Source organism: Carettochelys insculpta, chromosome 7 (genome assembly GCF_033958435.1).
Source record: "Carettochelys insculpta isolate YL-2023 chromosome 7, ASM3395843v1, whole genome shotgun sequence".
Classification (NCBI taxonomy): domain Eukaryota; kingdom Metazoa; phylum Chordata; order Testudines; family Carettochelyidae; genus Carettochelys; species Carettochelys insculpta.
Window position 1 is genome coordinate 53,681,111 of NC_134143.1, and position 20,014 is coordinate 53,701,124.

General features: G+C 42.7%; 1 protein-coding gene across 4 annotated transcripts in view; it reads left to right on the forward strand.

The window, feature by feature from the left end:
• Positions 1-2,597: 2,597 nt before the first annotated feature.
• FAM53B (family with sequence similarity 53 member B) overlaps positions 2,598-20,014 on the forward strand; it is a 147,968-nt gene continuing 130,551 nt past the window's right edge. The window contains exon 1 of one of the 4 annotated variants that reach the window (XM_075000493.1): positions 2,598-2,908. The gene's annotated coding sequence lies outside the window, so the exon portion shown is untranslated. Of the gene's footprint in view, positions 2,909-3,015; positions 3,120-20,014 lie in introns of those variants that run through there. The other 3 variants (XR_012646316.1, XM_075000492.1, XR_012646317.1) reach the window with 3 other exon arrangements.

The window sequence follows — 20,014 nt, forward strand, 5'->3', positions numbered from 1 at the left end:
GCATGGAGCAGGGCAAGCCCTGCTCCTGCCGGGAGGGCTGGGTGGACCTCTGGCTGCTGCTGCTGCTGCTGCTGCTGCTGGGGGTCCATGCCTGCGTCTCCCGGGGTCTGTATGCCTATGGCTCCTCAGACCGCATGCTGTGCAGGCTGAGTGTGTCTGGGAGGGGCCCTTTAAGGGAGTGGCTAGCTGTTGCCCTGGAAGCGCTAGTCCGCCCTGTGACCCTGTCTGCAGCTGTGCCTGGCACCCCTATTTCGATGTGTGCTACTTTGGCGTGTAGACGTTCCCTCGCTGCACCTATTTCGATGTTGGGCTGCGCAACGTCGAAGCTGAACATCGATGTTGCCGGCCCTGGAGGACGTGTAGACGTTATTCATCGAAATAGCCTATTTTGATGTAGGCTTCACGTGTAGACGTAGCCAATGTCTGTGGTTCAGCCCCTGAGCACAGACCCCTGCTCATGATGCCAGCTGCCCTGCTGATTCTCCAGGTCCAGCACTTGGTTGTGAGGTAGTGAGGCAGAGTGGCTGAAAACAAACCTGGAGGAGCCACACCCCAACCCAACTACACTGCTGAATGAACTGGTTGGCTTTTTATCTCATTTTAAAAAATGTAATAAGTAATTCAATTTCCTGGGACAAAGACTCCATCTGTCCTGAAGACTGAAAGAGCAAAGATCTGGAACCATTCATATCAAGTTGTTTCAGACTTCGTAATCCTCAGCACTATCGCTTGGGAGTGGCTAGTGGACCCTGGTATTTCCTTACTAGGTAGGTCCCTCCATCCCTGGCTGTTCCCTTCAACAGCTCTGGGGTGGCCACTCAGGAGAGATTATTCGCATTGGGAGTGGGACCTATTTTTAATATAAGATCAGTGTTAAATTCTAATACTCTGAGAATTATGCAGCTAGAATAATAAAATTCCAGTATGTTTTGGTGATGATAAATTTGAATTGCAGAAGCATACACAAGTTGAAGATCTAATTGTACAGACAAAGCCTTTACATTTTTTATTTTACATTTATGTGATACAAGCTTCAACGAATAGTCAGAAAAGCCCCAAAATAGAATGTTGGACTTTTTGCATTAGTAAATATAATATATACTCAAGTGATCAAACTATAATCCTTCAGAGGGTTTTAAATTATAAAAGAGAACATATAAAGCAGTGCTCCTTAACACAAACTTTTTACTTAAAGAAAATACCCTGTAAAATATGCATACAGCAAATGAAATATGTATAAAAAGAGCAAGTAGTACCAATTTCAAAAATGTTCTGAAAACAAAAATGAACTTAGTTACAGATATCTTTAATTAGGAATTGTGTACACTGTATAACTGTTTCTTAAATTGTGTTCCACAGAACACTAGTGTTTCATGACCAACTTGCAGGTGTGCTGTGGGAGTTTGGAAATATACATGGATGGTATAAATTTTCTGCTATTAAAACAGATACAATGTTATTTCTTCATTGCTATGATACCTGAACGAATTACTTTGTTTTGTTTCTGTGATGTTACTGGGTTTTTTTTCAGTCTGAAAACAATTTTTTGAAGAAAATTTTCATAGGCACTCTGTATAAAAATATTATTGTTTGGTGTTCCATGGCCTCAAAAAGTTTAAGAAACACTGGTATATGAGCTTGGATGCCTGAGCCAAAGACAGCTTAGGTACTTAAAATGTTCTGCCTGACAGTAACAACAGCAAACCATCAAAGGCCAAGTCTACACTACAGAGATCTCTCCAAAAAAAAAACGAAAAACAAAAACAACTTCTTTCAAAAGGGTATATCCACTCATGAAAAAGCGGATTGAGAGATCAATCAGCTCTTTTGAAAGAGCAGGCTAGGGATTGAAAAATCCGGTGCCCTGAACACCGCTCTTTCAAAAGAAAGATCTGCACAGCTTCTACACACACTTCCCATTTGGTTTTAGGGAGAAGGGGCTTTCAAAGTCCAGGAGGTCCTTTCAAAAGGCCCCGTCTACATGGGTGGTGCACGATTCCAAAGTGGTGATTTTGAATCATGTGTGGCTGCAATTATGCTAATGAGGCACTGCATGAATTAGCATCCTCCCTACTTGCTCATTACCATGCCCCTTCCAAAAGGAAAGGGCTAGTGTAAAGGTAGCCTCTGTGTGTGTAGATGCTCGGTGTGTTCTTTTGAAAAAGGGCCGGGTTTTCCAAAAGAACTTGCTAGGGCCTAACAGATTAGGAGTGTCTGCCTCGGGTTCACAAAACCCATCCACCTGCCCCGCAGAACTTTAGACCCATGGGGCGGGGGAGCAATGCTCAAATACCGCAGCTCAGAAAAACACGACCCCCTCCCCTGAAGGAAGCTGGCAAGAGTTGTAGACGGTTGGGGCTGTTGCCGCCCCAGGAAATGAGACCACAGCAGCAGCATTGGTGGAAAGCAGCGAAGCACCGTCTGGAGGGAGGCGAGGCGATCGCCGGGTCCTGCCTGCTGCCCGACGCAGTGGGTGCATGCCCCGGTGCTGCACGCTGCAGATTGCCCGGAGCAGCACGCCCCCTAGCCAAGGCCGGGCTGACGCCGTGCACAAGCCACCCCCCTTTCTACCTCCGAGAAAAGCGGTTCCCAGCCCTTTCTTTCACCCCAGTCTGCGCCGTGCTCCAGTCACAGTGTTGCTGATGAACAGCCTGGGACGGCAATAGAACATACCCGAGACTGGGCAGCGGCCGCTTAGCCCGGCCCGGGGGCACGTTTTAAAGGGACTAGCTGAGCACGGTTCAGGAAGTGACAAGCCGATTTCCTCTGCGTGAGCAGATCGGTCCGAAGCACTGCAGAGGCAGCGGGGGAGTCTTGCAGCCTCCTCCTGGAGGCGGATGCTGCAGAGCGTACCTGGGAGCCCCCCGGCCGGGGGCTCGAGGATGGGGACGTAACCCAAAGAGGCCGAGTAAGAGATCCCTGGCGAAGGCTCGCTTGCTTTATTACCTGCCTGGCATTTCCCTAGTCTCCCTTCCCCTTTTCCCCATCCCCTCGTCTCCAGTGGTCTGACCCTGGGCAGATATTGTTGCAATGTGTAAAAGAGTAGAGCTGCCGGAGACACTTTTATTCTCTTCTTGGCGGGGGAGAGAGAGAAAGAGAGACTGGCCTGATGGCTTGAGGTGCAGGCGGTTTATTTTTTGCTTCTCTTTGTGCTTGGCGTGTAGCTGAAGGGCTGGGCCAGGGACAAGTGCCCGGGTGGAAGCGAGCAAGGAAGGCAGCAGGGTCCCACGGGCTGCTGAGAAACTCAGCGCTTTGCATCCGGCAAACGAGGCAGGGGGAGCGAGGGGCTGCTGGTTTACCCGGTTTATAACTTCACCTTTCTCGGCTGTCATTCCAGAGCAGTTGCTAGCGAAGAACCCAGAGGAGGGGGATGTGGCGGGGAGAGGGCGGCCGCTCTCCGAAAAGTTTTGGCGTTCACAAGGCAGCGCTTTTGTTTACTGAACTTTGCCTGTAGCCCAGCGATCTGGGTACTGAGCCGCGCAGGGTTCTTGGGGTGTGTTATTTTTGGGACGGCGGGGGGGGGGCCTATGCTGCGGCTGATGCTTTCCATTGGGAATTGCAGCTGGAAGTGCGTGGTTGGATGTGTCGTTCTTCGGTTTGGGCTGGTTCAAAATTGCATGCTTTGCATTTGCACATGGCGATAGGATCTGTCCTTGAAAGGTTCTTGTAAAGGCACATTTTTGTAATACGTCATTGATTTGTCAGTCCAAGGGGAGCTTATTCCCCAGGCTTGATGGCTTTTCTCGGAGGATTAAAAGAAAAACGTAAATCTGAGCATAAACAGGTTTGCAAAGCTGACGTACTATATTATATAGCCCTCTTCCTGATAACATTCGTCCACAGTGCTCTAGGTGTATATGTTGGTCCCACATGCTATAGCGACAGTATTTTCTGCAGCTACTTTAACTGGCTATTATTTCCTTTTAACTCCTCAGGCATTATATTGCTAAAATACAGCTCCTCAGTTTTTTATGCCTCAGCGAATATTTTAGACATACTGTACTTAGATGGTGAACAAAGAACAGCTCTTAGCTGCCTATGATAAATGGCATTCTGCCTCCTATAGACTGTACTCTCTACTATTTTATTTATATATATATATATATTTTACATTCCTTGACTAGAGGATACCCACTAGGAAAGGGCACATTTTAACTTTAGGTGTATGAGTCTCAGTGCTTTTGTACAAGCCAATGTATACTTTCTTACATTCAAAGCAAATTAGTGCTGTGGTTGGCTGTTGTCAAATATAATGTTAGGATTTATTGCTCCCTTATCTTTTTTTTTGGGGGGGGGGTTGTGTTAAGGCCAGTACAAATATTTGATTTATGCTGACAGAGATATTCAAATGACTTTTTGTCTTTAACACGATAGTTTACTTCCATGTGACTTCCTTGCATATGCACTAATAGCTGTACTCATTGGTAACAGCAGGACTGATTTCTTGCTGAGCCTATTTACAGCAGGCAACTAGATGGCAGCAACATTAACTGGTCCATATGGTATATGATCCTGTTAACAGAGAAGATCCTGTATGTGAGAACTCATTACTAACGCTGACAAAGGAAACGGCCAGTCTTGTAAAATTATTATATTTGTTGTCAGTGTTGTCATGGGCTCTGGTTTCATTTTAGTCCTAAAACGCTCTGAGGCAAACCCAGTGCAGCTAAGATTTGAGAGTGGGTTATCTAGTATTAATACTCTGTGCCCTTTTTCCACCATAAAATAAGTTGGGGATGAAAACAAACTACTTCTATATTTGTTTTATTACCCAGGTTATTGATCAAAGGCACATTATGTCTCTGCTGAAATGATATAAAATTGTAGTTTCATTCATACTCCAATCAGTACAGTGTATTCAGGCTGCTCTGAGCTCGGGAGAGGTTAGTGGTATGTGTTTCAGAGAAGCTGTATCAAACTGTAAAACCAGATAAAATGTAACAGTGAAGGTGACATGCTGAGAGAATGGTATCAGTTAGGTGCTTTGATGTACACCTGGTGCAAGAAAACAGCTTCAAGAGAAATTCATGTAGCCTAGCCAATGAGGGGACGGGGCTGGAGTTGCCCTTCAAGCGTTTGGGCTGTGGTGGACAGCCGTTTCTCTTGTTTTAGAATTGGTACAATCTGCATGTGTAATTTTTTTCCACCCTGAATGGCTCAGTTTTTTCCAGTGTCCTTCCAGGTTGGGAGTAATGGTTAGCACAGCTGAAACCTGAAAGTTCAAACAACCAGCTACAAAACTCAGATGCACCTTGCCTATACCAAGACTTGAATGCACAACAGCATGGGTGTTACTTAACATTGACTGAGACATTTGCCAACACCATCTTTAGCCATTTAAAACGTTTCCTTGCTGTATGTCCCTTGTTTCTTCACATTATTTCTTCCTGTTGGTAGACATATTGTATAATTTTACTTCCTGGTAAGAAGATGAGGGGCTTTTGTGATCATTATTAGATGACTCAGTCCACTAGAGGGTAATGAAGTGCAATCTGACTACCTTTATAGAGAAGTCCAATACAATTGAATACATTTGGGTTTTACAGACTGAATTCTCTGCAGATTACTTTAAAAATCTATGAAATAGTTTAGCTGTCTTATAGCACACTATAGCAAGGATACATTTCCCCACTAAGTTATATGGGATTGTTCAAAATATCTACAGAGAGGTTATCATTTTCTTTGTATTTTAGGGTGTTCTCCCCAGGAGTTCTAAAAGATTAAATTTTCTTTACACCAAATAATATATATACTGTAGCGTTTGTAGCAGAGTACAGCCTCATGCACAGCCAGCAGTTCAAAGGATTCATTTTCCATGCAGCCGGCATATATATCTTTAGCAGTCTTCAGCTGGATTTGTAGTTTGGAAATGTACCCATCTGCTTAAGTATCCCTCTAATATGACATAAAAAGGGTAGGTATAATTTGTTATATAATATGGTGATAAACTCAGCTTCAGCTGGAAATTCAAACCAGATGTGGATGTTTTCTTTTGAAATGCTCAAATAACAATAAGAATTTATTTTGACAAATTAACATCTTGGAATAACCATTGTTATAAAAATACTGAGCACTTTGAGTGGCTTTATATTTTCTTCTGTCCTGTTTAATTCCATCTCCCTTTTAGCTAGATTCTTCATCCCTCCCTTGAAGGAGCCATTTTCTAAACAGCAGTGATTCACATGGCATCTGCCTGGCCTGGTCTGCTCAGTGCTGTCCCTCTCCAGGCAGAACAGCTATGATTTCTGAGCATACATGGAATATTAGAGTACAGAGTGTGTCACTGTAATACTTCTCAACTGACAAAGTGCCCAATCCTGTAACACGCTGAGGGCCTTCAGTCTGTGACAGAGCTAGGACTAACTATTTACTAGGTCTGCTTGAAAATCCAGAAAATTTAAGACAGAATTTCTGTAGAAAATTTTTGAGTTGCTCAAATAATGATAAAAATATTTTTGATGGAAAAAAGGTCAAAAATTAAAAATCTGACTGCTTTGTTCAGTATTTACCCATGTTGGGCCTCAGGCCACTAATTTTTGAGAGGAATAGTGCACATTTGGAAAGAAAATGGGAACCACTTCTTTGTCATTAAAAAAAACAATAAAAGTGCAGTGCTGGAAGTGTGTACGTTTGAGAGAGAGTTTGCAAAGGGTCATAGTCTTAGCATCCCCAGACCTCCAAACTGAGCCAGGTGGCCAAAGAGCACATTTTAAGCACTGTTTTATCAGTGATGTTGCTTGTAGATTTCAATAAATTCCTCCCCATATCCCCTGCTTTCTGACCACTTTAAGCAGCACCGTTAAGGCTGTTTGAAGCTGCTCAGGGGTTTGGAATGTTAGAAGTAGCCCTGATGAAACTGCATTAAGGGGCAGAGTGCAGTTCAGGGCAGTCAAAGGTGCCATTTACTACATGCTTCATACAGCTGCCATTAACAACCCCCCCCCCCCCCCCCGGCCACATCTGCCATACAAGTGTTTCTTTCTTTCACTGTCAGAGGTAGAATTTCCCTCGCCAAATTAAACTGGCCTTAGAATGGCTACTGAAGACACATTGTACTACCTACATTCACAGAAAGAGATAAGCCACTGCAGGAGTTGGTTGCACTCCTTTGTATTTCAAAAGTGGGAAGTTTATTATTATTTTTGAATCTGAGGATTTAAATCTTTTGTTTCCAGGTCAGAAATAAAACAGGAAGGGATATATTTCCCATTTCTGGTTTGGATGGAGACACCATTTCACAGAACAACTTGCATGAGATTTCTGTCTTACAAGGCAGAACTGTGATATTTTCTCACAAGCTATATGTGGCACTATCTAATCTGAACTTAGATCTTCGTCCTAGACCTGATTTTAGCTCTGAACCTGATCCCAACTATACATGAATCAAGATCTGATCCACTGCTTTTCCATAATTCAGATTAAGTACATACAGGCTGAGCAGACAGCGTACAAATCAGATATAGAACTCACGTAGGCTAATATATGCATCCATATGTATAGAATCCACTATAATTATGCATATAATTATTTATATAAGTCTAGTGTATTTTTTTCAATATAACAAGTTGTGATTCGATTTCAACAACTTTAATGGCACAGTAAGTCAGGGGTGCTGGAATAATTTTTATAGTAGGAGTCCTGGGGGCCACTGAACCACACTTTAAATTCTGTCTATAATGGAAACCACTTCAAGGCAGCCTGCACCTCTATTTCCAGCACCTATGCAATAAGACATACAGCTTCTACCAGAATCAGTATAAGATTTGTGAGAACAGGCTTGAAGCAGCTTTTCCAGTGCACGACTGGAGTGTAACTGTGTTTCGTACAATTTTACATTACTCATCAGTTTCTGATTTCTTATCAAGGTGCTACATGTTTTCAGGCTGTTGTTTGCATCCTTTCCTTTCCCTCAAAATTTTACAAAGCTTTTCTCCTTCAGTCTGCAGATGAAACTCCTTAGCTATTTCTGAGCGGGGAAGGAAATACGTTTTTCTGTGCTCTTCCTGCAAAGTCCCTGTTAAAGAAAGACAAATGAAACAAACTGACACACACAACCAATTTGATTGGTCTGGTTCTGATTCTTACACAATTTTCACACTGATGTAATTAACTTAGTTTGAGTTTTTTGAGATAAACATCAGTCTACATCAGGGCAGAATGTGGATCAAATAGATGAAGCAGTGAGAACTGCCAAAATTGTTCATTGGTGTCCACAGAGCCAGCCTAGGGGTTCAGGATGCTCTTGATGTGCTGTGAGAGGCAGGGAATTACCATTCTTGTAAAATACCTGAACCCAAAGTAACTCTGTCTCTTAGGGTGAAAAAACACTGAGGACAAGGTGTTGTTTTTTCTGGTGCTATGTAGTAGCAGGACAGCCAAGACAGCAGGAAAGAATTGAGATGTTTATACAATGGAACTTCTAAAGAGTTAATGGCATCTGTTTTTAGGAACGGAGATTGGTGTTGCTTTTTACCACTCTTTCCCTGGGAGTGAAGGGAGGGTAAAGGATAAGTGGCAGAAATAACAAGAGAAAGTAAAAAAAAAAATTGAAGGGCTTTGGGGGACTTGGCATTTCAAAGATTCCACTTTGTAGAATTTTGTATCATATCACCGTGGTTACAAATTGTGACCAGGAGAGACTTTTTTTTAATGCTTCCCTCTCTTCTGCTGCTGCTGAGGACACGGAGTGGAGTGGGCGAGCTTGGCAGTCTGTACCAGTTGCCTGTGTTTTGCATTGTAGAAGTCCTTGCAAGGCCATTTAAGAAATATCATACTAACAGCCTTTTTTGTGTGTCTGATCCCAGGAGAACTAAATATAAACTAATCAGCACAATAGAAGGGAATTTTCCACCATACTACTCTTGTGGGATTGTGTCTCAGTCACTAGTAAGACCTGAACCAGAATGACTGTGAATAGATAGGAAGGCGCTACATTAGTAGGTAGGAAAATTCAGATTTGCACGCTATCCCCATGAATATTACAAATACAATTTTATCAGAGTGAAAATCCCAGGCCAATCATATTAGTGCTGTTCTGAATGCAGACCTATTAGTATCTTAGTAAAACTAGATGCTACAAGGATGTGTGCGTTAGAAATGCATGGGGGAGACATATGACATTTCGGAGACAACTCTAATTCACCTTCCTACCTGCATGCTTTTTGGCCCACTCACCGTACTCTGGACTCCTCTGCAATGACAGAATTCATTATATGTCTTGTGGAGCAGAGACCTGATTTTGATAGGGCTCATGTGAGTGTGAATCAGAAATATCTTAACTGAAGGCACTGAAGCTGATTCTTCTCCCACACCAGTTTTGCAAAAGTTTGATTGCTGTCCACTGAGTTACTCTGGATTTGTATTGTTGTAAGGAGGAGCAGAATCAGGCCCCACAGTTTCCATTTTGCACTGCTATTTTGCATATCAGTGCCATGCATGATATACACACGATGAGGGAATTTATTGTTTCATAACAAGGCTGTGTTACAAATTCACATTCACAGCCTAGCTGACTCTGAGCTGGCTCTTTGCTTAGGCCAGTAATGCAGAACGTGGCTTTGGTGCAGTGAACCAGCTAACAGATCATGAGTCTGAGCTGCTTTTTTTTTTTTTTTTTTTTCATGCTTTTATGGATTGTCCGCCTTTAGAAAGACAAAATTTCCAAGCAAGAGTTTAATTTTGAAGCTCAGCCCTGTGGGTGTGAATCTCACTTCAGTACAGCAAACCCTCGATTTAACAGACCCTGATATGATGGATGTTGGAAATAACGGCTGCTCTTTGCCAGCCCCCTGTTCCCTCCCAAATAAATGCCGGAGACTCACCAGAGCCAGTGCTGAGGCTGGAGGGCCCGCTGCAGTGGCTGGGGCCAGCGGAGCCAGAGGAGCCGGCGTGGGGGGGCCGCGGAAGGGGGCAGACTGCTGTAGGGTGCAGGAGCTCTCCTCACCCAGCCCCGTGTGTGTGGAGCACGCTGGTGCCCAGCTGCCACTGCCTGCGATGGTGCTGAGCAGCAACCATTGTGTCATCCATGCTCTAACTTTCTGCGGGCAGCTCAGAGCCAGGGGATGGAGGAGCCGCAGCCCTGAGAGCTGCAGGAGGTGGAAGGAGCCAGGCCGACATTCAGCTCCTCTCCTAGGTAATTGGGAGAGGGAGATGGAAGTGTGAGGTGAAGAACTGGGCTGGGGGGGTGGTGGTGGAAGGAAACGTGGGGGGCAGATGACAGGAGTAAGTGATGGGATGGGAAGGTCAGTGCATCATCACACAGTATAACCATTCAGGTATAAATGAGCTTTTGGCATTAACGGACACCTCTTTTCCCCATTAGTCCATTAAATGGAGGTTTTACTGTATTACAAGGTTTGCATGCATGCATCGCCAAATCACGCTGTTAACTAGAAATAAAATATGCAATTTGCACTGTGCATTTTGAGTCAATTTCAAAGTAGGCTATTTTAGGATTTAATTTTGAAATACTGGGCTACTTGTAGGCATCCCTTACCCCTCTTGCAACGAGGGGTAGAGGGATGCTGAAATAGCACAATTGATATTTCGAAAAATATTTCAAAATGCTGGGTGCATTTCCTGGATGCGGAGTTACTATTTCCTGAATAGCTCCACAGTGTAAACATAGCCTAAGAGGTTAAATTTGTTTTGAAAATTGAGTCTGACCCAGCAATTAATTCACACCTAGAACTTTGAATAGGTTGTTTCATGGATTCTGAAGTTTGTGTAATAAGATTTATAGCAGAAAAAAGCTTGCGCTCGCATGGGCACTCTGGGGAAGAAATTGTTTTACGTTAATAAATGCAGAAATATAGAACCCATAACAAGTGTCAGTCATTTTTCATAGCATAGGGACAAATTCATCCCACTGTAATTCTGTAGTAGTAACTGTAGTTAAACTGAAGGTTAAAAATTATAATAATGAATGCAGAATCTGCTGTGCTCATTTTGTGCATTGTACCAAAAAAGGGCCCAAGCAAACCTCAGTCATGGTTTTTACTTTCTGAAAGTACAAAAGCTCACCTAATAAACTATTTTGCTAGTCTTTAAAGTGCTACTTGACTGCTTTTTGATTTGATAGCAGTAGCTTTGGTGCTGCTGTACTGTAGTCCATTTGAGTCATCCCTTGGGTTATGTAATTCTCTATTTTCATTGAACTTGGCCATAAAATTTACTTTTGGCAGCCAAAGATTTAGCACTTTTTAAGTTATACTATGCTGTAGGTACTGTAGTAAAGTGAAAATGTTACTTTTTATGCCCTATCTTTACAGATACAAGGCTTTGTTAAAAATGAAATTTGTTAGATATTGATATAATAGTTTAAAGTTTTGCCAGTTTTCTTCAGCTATGGTTATGCTACAGCACTCTGTCAACAGAATTCACTGTCGGAAGAGATTTCCCAACAAAACTTCTGTTGAGAGAGTGCAGCCACACACAAAAGGCAATCGGAAGTGTTCCACTTTGTCTACAGAGCAGCCGGACTGCTGGGCTGCTCTCTCGACAAAATAGGCACCCAGAATCACAGCAGACAGGGCTGCCCATTGTTCTGGGTGCCCTGTCTGTCGAGCGAAGCCTCTCCCAGGGCGCCCACACAGCTTTTTGTCCACAGAATTTGTCGACAGCAGCGTTATGCTTCATGGCTGAGAGGCAGAACGCTGCTGGTGAAAGTGCTGAGTTCTGTCAACAAGCTGGTGACAAATCATATTTTGTGTGTGGCCATTCCACCAGTTTTGTTGACAAAATAGGTTTTGTTGGCAATACTTGCTAGTTTAACTGTAGCCTTGGTTGCCAATTCAAAACCAGCTTAATTGGAAATGACCAGGAGTTTTTATGATGATTGCTTTATGGAACATGAAAAATGAGGTTTGGTGATTGCAGTCACAAAAAACAGTACAACTAGTATGTCAACAGAGTTGCTGATCAATCTCAGTAAATTCTCAGGCTGAGGATTGGCTGAATGTAAAAGTGAAGCTATCCTTTTTCCCGGAAATATAATATCCTCCCAGGTTAGACTTAAAAGCACATTGTTGGAGTTCTGTGGGGAAGCAAACCCTGCAATCGCTTGTCATATAAGATAGAAGGATGTCAGTCTCCACAAAGAGGTAGCCGTGTTAGTCTGTACTCCAACAAAAAGCAGCAGAAATGTAGCACTTTAAAGACTGACAAAATAAAGTGCTATATTTCTGCTGCTTTGTTTTGTTCATCTCCACAGAGGGTTAATCGGTATTTTTGCCTTACACTAAATTTGCCTACAATACCAAAATGCTAAGTTCAAGAGGATAGAACAAGTATATTGGGAAAGAGGTAGACAGGCTAACACAAAAATGAGTTACACCTAGCAAGGGACATAAAATGCAATAAGACATTTTCTATAAATACACACAGCAAGAGACTGATGACGGAAAGTTTGGGTCCTGTACTTAATGGGGTAGGCAAATGAATGATATCAAGAAGGCCTAGATGTTTAATGCCTGTTTTGCCTCAGTTCTCTTCTTGAGCTCGGGGCCTTACAGGTACCTGCCCACTCTCCAGTCTAAATGAAAAGCAGACTGCTTTCATTTGTGCTCGCTCTCAGTAGCCCCAAGGAGCTCACAAAGCTGAGGAACAGCCAGATGAACTAGGGACCCAGCTGTGCCTCTCTAGTTAGTAGCCAGAATATATGTGTGTGTGGTATAGGAGGTGCTATTCCACCTCTAAACCACCTGAGGATACCTTTCTGCCCGTGGAGTGGTATAAAGCAACTCCAACAGGGCAACAAGTCACAATTGCTTTAAAGAGGCCCTTTAACTTGCTTGCAGCATTTTTATGCTGGAATTAAGCTGCCGTAATTAGAGCACCTTCATCACAAAAAGTACTGAGGCATCTTAGTTCCAGGTGTGGCACACCTGAGAATTCAGAAAGTCACTTTAAGAAAAGTTTTGTGTCGATTATGCACATCTGCAGTAGCCTAATTACGTGGTCAGGTTTTGCCTGTTGTTCTGCATGTGGATCAAGGCTTATGATCTTATTGATTTATACTGTCTCAAAATTACGCTTAACAGGAAGCAGAGGTGGTTTGAGCATCACCAGTGCATCCATCTGTATTTTACTTAGGACTAGAAGACTTACAGCCTATTGCTTGGGCCTTTCAGGGCAGGGGCTGGCAGTATGGGGGTGCGGGATTCATGGCAAGGGCTGGGGGATGTAGGGAATTCAGGGCAGGAGGCAGGCAGAGTAGGGGTACAGAAGTCAAGGTTGGGGACTGAGTAGGAGCTCAGGGGAGGGGGCTGAGGATGTAGGGGGGAAAGTGGGGGGCAGGGGATGGAGGTGTAGGTGTTAGGGCAGGGAGTTTGGAGAAAGGGGAGCTCAGGGGAGGGGATTGGGGGAGTCTCGGCAGCAGCTAGGGGTGGCCTGGGAGAGGGATGGGGCCACACAGGTCTCTGGTGCTTCCTGGGCCTGGCCTGGAGGCTGGGGGGGGCAGATGCACAGGCTGCCTGCTGTTCCTCCCCAAGGCTGGCCCAGTGTGTGGGGAAGGGCTGTTGACCAGCAGCCACTTGCTGGGGCTCTTGCTGCCCCCTGCCTTATGCTCTTTCTTCTCAAGATCGCTGCCCCTGGTGGTCTTTAGTGAGTATAACTGTCTCTGTTATCACACTCCTCCCTTTCTGTTTGATATGAGGCAATCCCATTCAATGCATGTCCCATTATCCTGGCACAACCAAACCCTGATCTTGCTTTAAGTGTCGATAAGAGGAAGCTGCGTACCAAATTTGGGGGTCCTAGCTCTTACAATTTCAGAGTTCTTGAACAAACGGACTCATTTCTAAAATATAGGGGAAGATTTCTAGCTTAGGTTTCAAGTTGTGGAGAAAAATGATGAAACTAGTCCAAAGTAGAGTTCAGTTTTTCAATTGGCACCGGTGCCAGCTATTTTAAAATGTCAAATTGTGTTCTGGCCTGCTGTTCTTCTGCACTGGTGCTTGTCACGGTGACCTTATGATGAAGACTGGGTTTAAATTTGCTAAATGTCTGAGGTATCTGTCTGATTTGCTTCACATAGCACGTATTGTGTACTCCACTCAGAGGTTAACAGGCTGTTTCTGATTGCTTCCGCAAAGATTGAGTGGTAATATGTCTGGTATAACCAGGAGTTCTATAATGTGGCTTGATAGCAGCAGAGAAATATCTACTTACAGATAGCAGTAGTGCTTTCTAAGACAGATTTTCATAGGGATATATTTCTGTCTAATGTCTAGAGCATGGAACATGAGGCCAAGAGATAGGGGGTTCTACTCCCAGCTTTATCACTAACTGTGTGACCATGGCCAAGTCGCTTTGCTTCTCTGTGCCTTAATTGCCTCATCTATGGAATAGAACTAGTAATACTTATCCATCTTTGGAAAGTGCTATGGATGTAAAGCTTCAGGTGCAACATTCACTCTTTATTATTTATTTCTTTGGGACAGTATCTAACAATTGAGTAAGGCTGTGTGCTTTAGCTATTTCTTGTGTCACACTGGGGTGCAAAAGTAGCAATACTTTAGAATGGTTTTGTATTTGTGTGATAACCTCAGTAGCACTGTTCTGTGCTTGATGATAGTCATACATGTCATGAAGTCACTTGCAAGTGTGTTACTAAAATCCATTATAGTTTCTTTGCCAAAGCCATTAAAAAAACATATTATATAACATTTTTGAAAGGGCAAGTTTTAATACTATCACATAGATGTGAAAACATACCATAAAATGCAAGAACTGACAATCCATTACAATTAAGAAGACACACAGAGCCTTAAAAGAAAAATCTACATTAGTCTTTTGTAGCATTTCCATTAACCTAGAATTGATAGTCCATTTATTGTAATATCAGTTGTGTTATAATTGAAATATAATGCAATAGAGAACGTTTTGCACAATGGAAGGATCGTGTTGAAAGAAGTCTTAAAGTTATTGATAGAATAATTTGGACACTTATTCTTCCACAGTTTCTGTTGCTCGTTGTATATGTCATGTTGGTCAAAATTATTTTTCCCATAGAGGTTTTGGATGAATTGTTATTATTGGATACAGGTCAGGAGGGGCAGAGGCTGGGTAAAATTGTAAACATTTTTCACACTTGCTATCTAGAAGGCTAAACACTGGCTAAATAATTAAGACTATAGATGTGATCCTGTTGTCATTGATGAAAGGGAGTTTTGTCATTGATTTCAGTGGGTGCAAGAACAGGTCCAAGAACCTGTGTTCCCTGGAAGCTGAGCACTTACATGGCCACCCGTTAGAGATTTAAATGATGCCCAGCTGATTGAGAGTGCCCACAGTTGGCAACATGTGTTTCTATTGGTGGTGTACATGCTGTGGTGCACATAACAAAATTTATTCTGCACATGAATGGAAAAATTACTGGGAACATTGCCTAGAATGCTTACTCTGGCTATAAACCTATGAAATTAAATGAACAGAAATTAATTGCATGTAACAGATCTGCTTTGTGTCTATATATGTGTCTGGAAGTGAGCAGTTGAATAAATCTGAATTCTTTAGAAACAAATTTATTGTAAGACTATGCAAGCTGTTTTATGAATATATCCTCATGTTTTGACAAATTAACTATTTCTAACTGCATTTTTAAAATTCAAACTTTTATGTGAATGATTAGGCTGCTAGCAAACTTATTATTTGCAAACTTGTTTCAGGTGTGTGCATGCTGCTTGTGTACTGTGACAAAGCTCTAATTCAGACACAATAAAATCACACATTTTAAAAATAATAATGTTTGAACTGAAATGCAAACTACAGACAGAAGGTTGGATTTTTCTGCCCTTCCTCATGATGAATGACACTTGCCATTGACTTCACTGGAACCCATTGTTTCTCAGCATGTAAATTCAGACTAATTTGGGAGTATTAAGGTGAGCTTTATTCCTTTTTAAAAAAATCCTGTATCTTTAGTCAGGGCTGGATTAACACCCGGAGAGGCCCAGGGCTATTAGATTTCTGTATGGGGCCAAAAATTAGGGGTTCAGTGTGAGATGGGGCTGTGGGTTGAGACAGGAGGGTTAGTGCAGGACAGGGTGAAGGCTCCAACTGGGGATGTGGACTCTGAGTTAGGGCTAAGGATGAGGCATTTGGGGAGCAGGAGGGGGCTCAGGGCAGGAGGTTGGGGTGGGGGTGCAGCGTCTTGGCGGGAGTTAGGGTGCAGGAGGGAGCTTAGAGTTGGGGGTTGGGGATTGGGATGGGGTGGTCTGAGAGGGAGTTAGGGATTTAGGGTGCACGAGGGGGCTCAGGGTGGGTCAGGGAATTGGAGTGTGGGGTGCTAGGGCAGCTCCCATTTGCTGTGGGGGAATAGGTGGTAGTTCATGCTGCCCTCCACTCACAACTCCCATTGGCTGTGAGGACAGAGGGCAGTGGGCAGTGTGAGGACAGAGCTTCCCAACGTTCATGGCAAAGTGGCTCCAACTAGCCAGGGGTGGGCGAGGAATGACAGGGCGTAGAGCTGCCTCATCCCTCCCCCACCACCTCCACCAGGAAGAACTGTCCTAGAACACAGGGACTTTACTGGCTGCAGTCCAAGGCTTCAGGCTAAGGGGGGTCCACCTTAATCCTGGGCCATGAGCTTCAGCCCCTAAAGTCCCTTTCTTAATCCATCTGTAATCTCAGTTATAAGACCAATTACAAAGCACTGCAAAGAGAAATGGGTGTGTCATGTTGACAGAATAGTTTTCAGTTACGGAAGAAACCTTGGAAGTCCTGTGACCGTTAATGTGCCTCTTAACTCAGACATTCTCCACACTAACTTCATAATGTCTGCTTGTGCACATCAGGGACAAATCTGGGTGTCCTTCGTCAGTCTCCCCAGCTGGAGTTTGTCCAAATTGCGACTGAGTAAAACTTCAAGATTAGACTCACAGACACACTTCTAAAAGCAGCCAATGTTAATTATCTACTCTGATATTTATAAGAATCTTATCACCATAGTTCTTAAGAATTGTACCATTTTCCATTCTATATATGGACAGCATTCACTGACTAGCATTATAAACAATGGCTGCTTCTTCAATAAGACTACGCGGAGTTAATTTTTGTAGGCATACTCCTCATGTTGACCATCTAATCTACAAAAATGTGACCACTAGAAAATTCTTTCGTATATTAGTTGGCAGAAGATTCATACTAAAAGCCAATCAATAAGGAAGAACTCAGGAGAAGAGTGAAATGGTCTTAGACTTGTTCCAGAAGTATGAACGGGGCATCCTGGTAGATATTGGTAGTCTGAAGGTTTGCAGAAAACAAGAGGATGGTGGGCAGAGAGATTTCTGCTCTGATTAAAATTCGAGTAGAAGAGATAGAGCATGATTTAATGTAAGAATAGAATTAGCTCTTGTGTTTTTAAATTATTGGGTTTGTCAGGGATGATCCAGTCATCCGTTTAACCCACGCAACAGCTTCACATTTACATAACTGATGAATGGAATCATTATTAACCCCTTATGCCCGATGTAACTTTTGGCACCTAATGTGGTAGAAAAGTCATATTTTAATCATGTTACTGTAGTCTAACACTTCAGAATAATATCTGTTCAATTTTTAAGTAGTTTTCATCCTTAAGGATTTCAAAATACTTTGCAAATATTTTCAGTAGTGTATACAATACCAGCATTTACAGTTGTTAAAAACTCAGTACAGTGTGCACTTTGCATAATCTTTTTCCTGTAATAAATACATCATTTTACTAGGTGGTGTTATTTATATATATGATGCCAAAGGTGTACCTGCTCTTTTACATATGCTGGGGGGAGACAAGCTCCCTGCTCTGAAGAGCTGCAGAACATAAATTATCTTTTCATCTGAGATCTTCTCTCTAGCAAGAGAACTAATTAGGGAACCTTTTGATATGTGCGCATAATTCCTACTGGTGCTAATGAGAATTGCATGATTTTATCGAGGGCAGAATATTGTTTACTTTTTCTATGACTGAGGATAGATTGAAACATATCCTCAGCTGCTGCCAGCTGGCTTTCAATGGAAGTGTGCTAGTTTACAGTGGCCCTTTTTTTAAAAGGAGGAAACATGTCTAACACAGAGTATGCCCATTCAGAGAAACAAGTCTTCTAATATTCAAGTTACAAAAGCCCATCCAGGAGACACTGTAGCACTGAGCCAACCTTCACTACCTGGAGAGAGAGTCAGAAACATTCATTTTTTCTTTCTCGCATACTTTTCTAAGCAACAGGAGGCTTTTTCAGTATAGAATCATAATAGTAAAAGTGTTTTGTGGGATTAAAATAAAATGAAACATAAATCACTCAACTTCAAAAAGCCAAAATAGCTACACAAGCTAAAGAGGGTTGTACCGAAGGGTAGAAGTGCAACATCAAGATTTCAGGTGAGGAATGGAACAAACCATCTCACCAGCCCAGAAAAAGACAAGTTTAAATGTCCACTAGAACTTATAAATGAGTCTTTTTGCATAGAAGCCCAGTCATGCCTAGAATTCTGGGAGAAGTTCTTTAAATTCATGGAGAAGGCAAGAAATGGTTACCAGTATTCACTGACCTTTGCAAGGAAACACATTGAATGTTGCTGCCTCTAAAAAGGGCTTGATGCATGTTACTCAAGTAGTATTGGGTAATTACAGCATTGCCAATTCTCACAATGTTTAGTGTGTTTCTTAAATCCCCAGCTGCTGGAGTCGAGGGACTTTAAATTAAAGCTCAGCTTGTCATGCAAATAAATGCATTACTAGCCCAGTCATGGTTACCAAGGAATGCTTGAAAATGTGAGGCAAGTGCTCTCTACAGACACAAAGCGAGTAGACAAAAAGAAAAATCACATTTTATAAAATAAATCCAATCTCATGATTTGGGTGGCCTAACTCATGATTTTCAAATGCTTGGAGTTGGCAGTACTGTAATTAGGTCATGTAACTTGTTGATATAGATTTCCCCATATAACAGAGATGAGTTTTCTAGCTTTGGAATTTACACTGAGGAGTCATTTATTGTTGTGCACTGACAAAATAGCTGGCACAGCTGTATATCTAAATAGCACAGGGACTGATGTCAGCTTTGAAGCTATGTCAGGATTCTACATTTGGGTCAGTTTTTCTCAGGATGTTGCTTCAGAAGAGAACTGTGCTAAGACCCGAAATACTCTGGAAGAGGCTCATAGGAGCTGTTAGTTAAAAACCAGGGCTCAAAATGGACTAGAACTTCTCTCTTTTGTTCTTCCTATTTCTTTACCCCAAATGTGAGTACTTGGCAGTCTGTTTCACTTCCTGATTTTCATGGAGTAGAAGGGAGTGTGGCAGAAGGGAAGCAGGAAATGGGGTAGATGTTCTGTATGAGGAGATGGCTAGAAGCTTGTGGAAGCTGCTGCTGGACTGCATGCCTCTGAAGACTTGCCACAGTCTTTCCTCAAAACCTCTTGAAAGTGGGAGGGAATAGAGGAAGCTACCAAAAGAAGGCTGGAGCGTGAGAGAAGGTTGAGAAATCATGGACTAAAATACATTTCAACCTGAATTTTTAACTTCTTTCTGACAATGTTAATATATTGGCTTCAGAATAATTGTTTTTTGAATACTGTAAATAGGCAGTTATTCGCTAGCAAATGCTACAAAGACAGCTTTGGAAAGTATCATGGGAAAATGCAGATTTTGTCTTTTGTGGCTGTGCATGCAATTCTAAATGACTCAATGTAGAAGGGAATTAAGCACGATCTCAGAGGCACAGTTTGGAGAAAGCTGGCAGGAAGGTGCTTGGTTCAACCTGAATATAAGCAGATATTGTTTCACTTGCATTTGTGTTTCAGTATCTTTCTGGTGCTTCAGAAGCAGATTCAATTGCTTTACTTGTGTTGGGGCACACTTGCTCATATGAGTAATCTCAGCGGTTTACAGGAGCTATTCATCTGAGTATGTATGAATAAGAGTTTCCCAGTGTGACCCACAGGGAGCTGATTATAGGGCCAGAATCAGACTTGGCACTTCAAAGGGGCCCAGAGCTTTGGCTGCCGCTGAGGTGAAAGCTCCAGGCCCATTTGA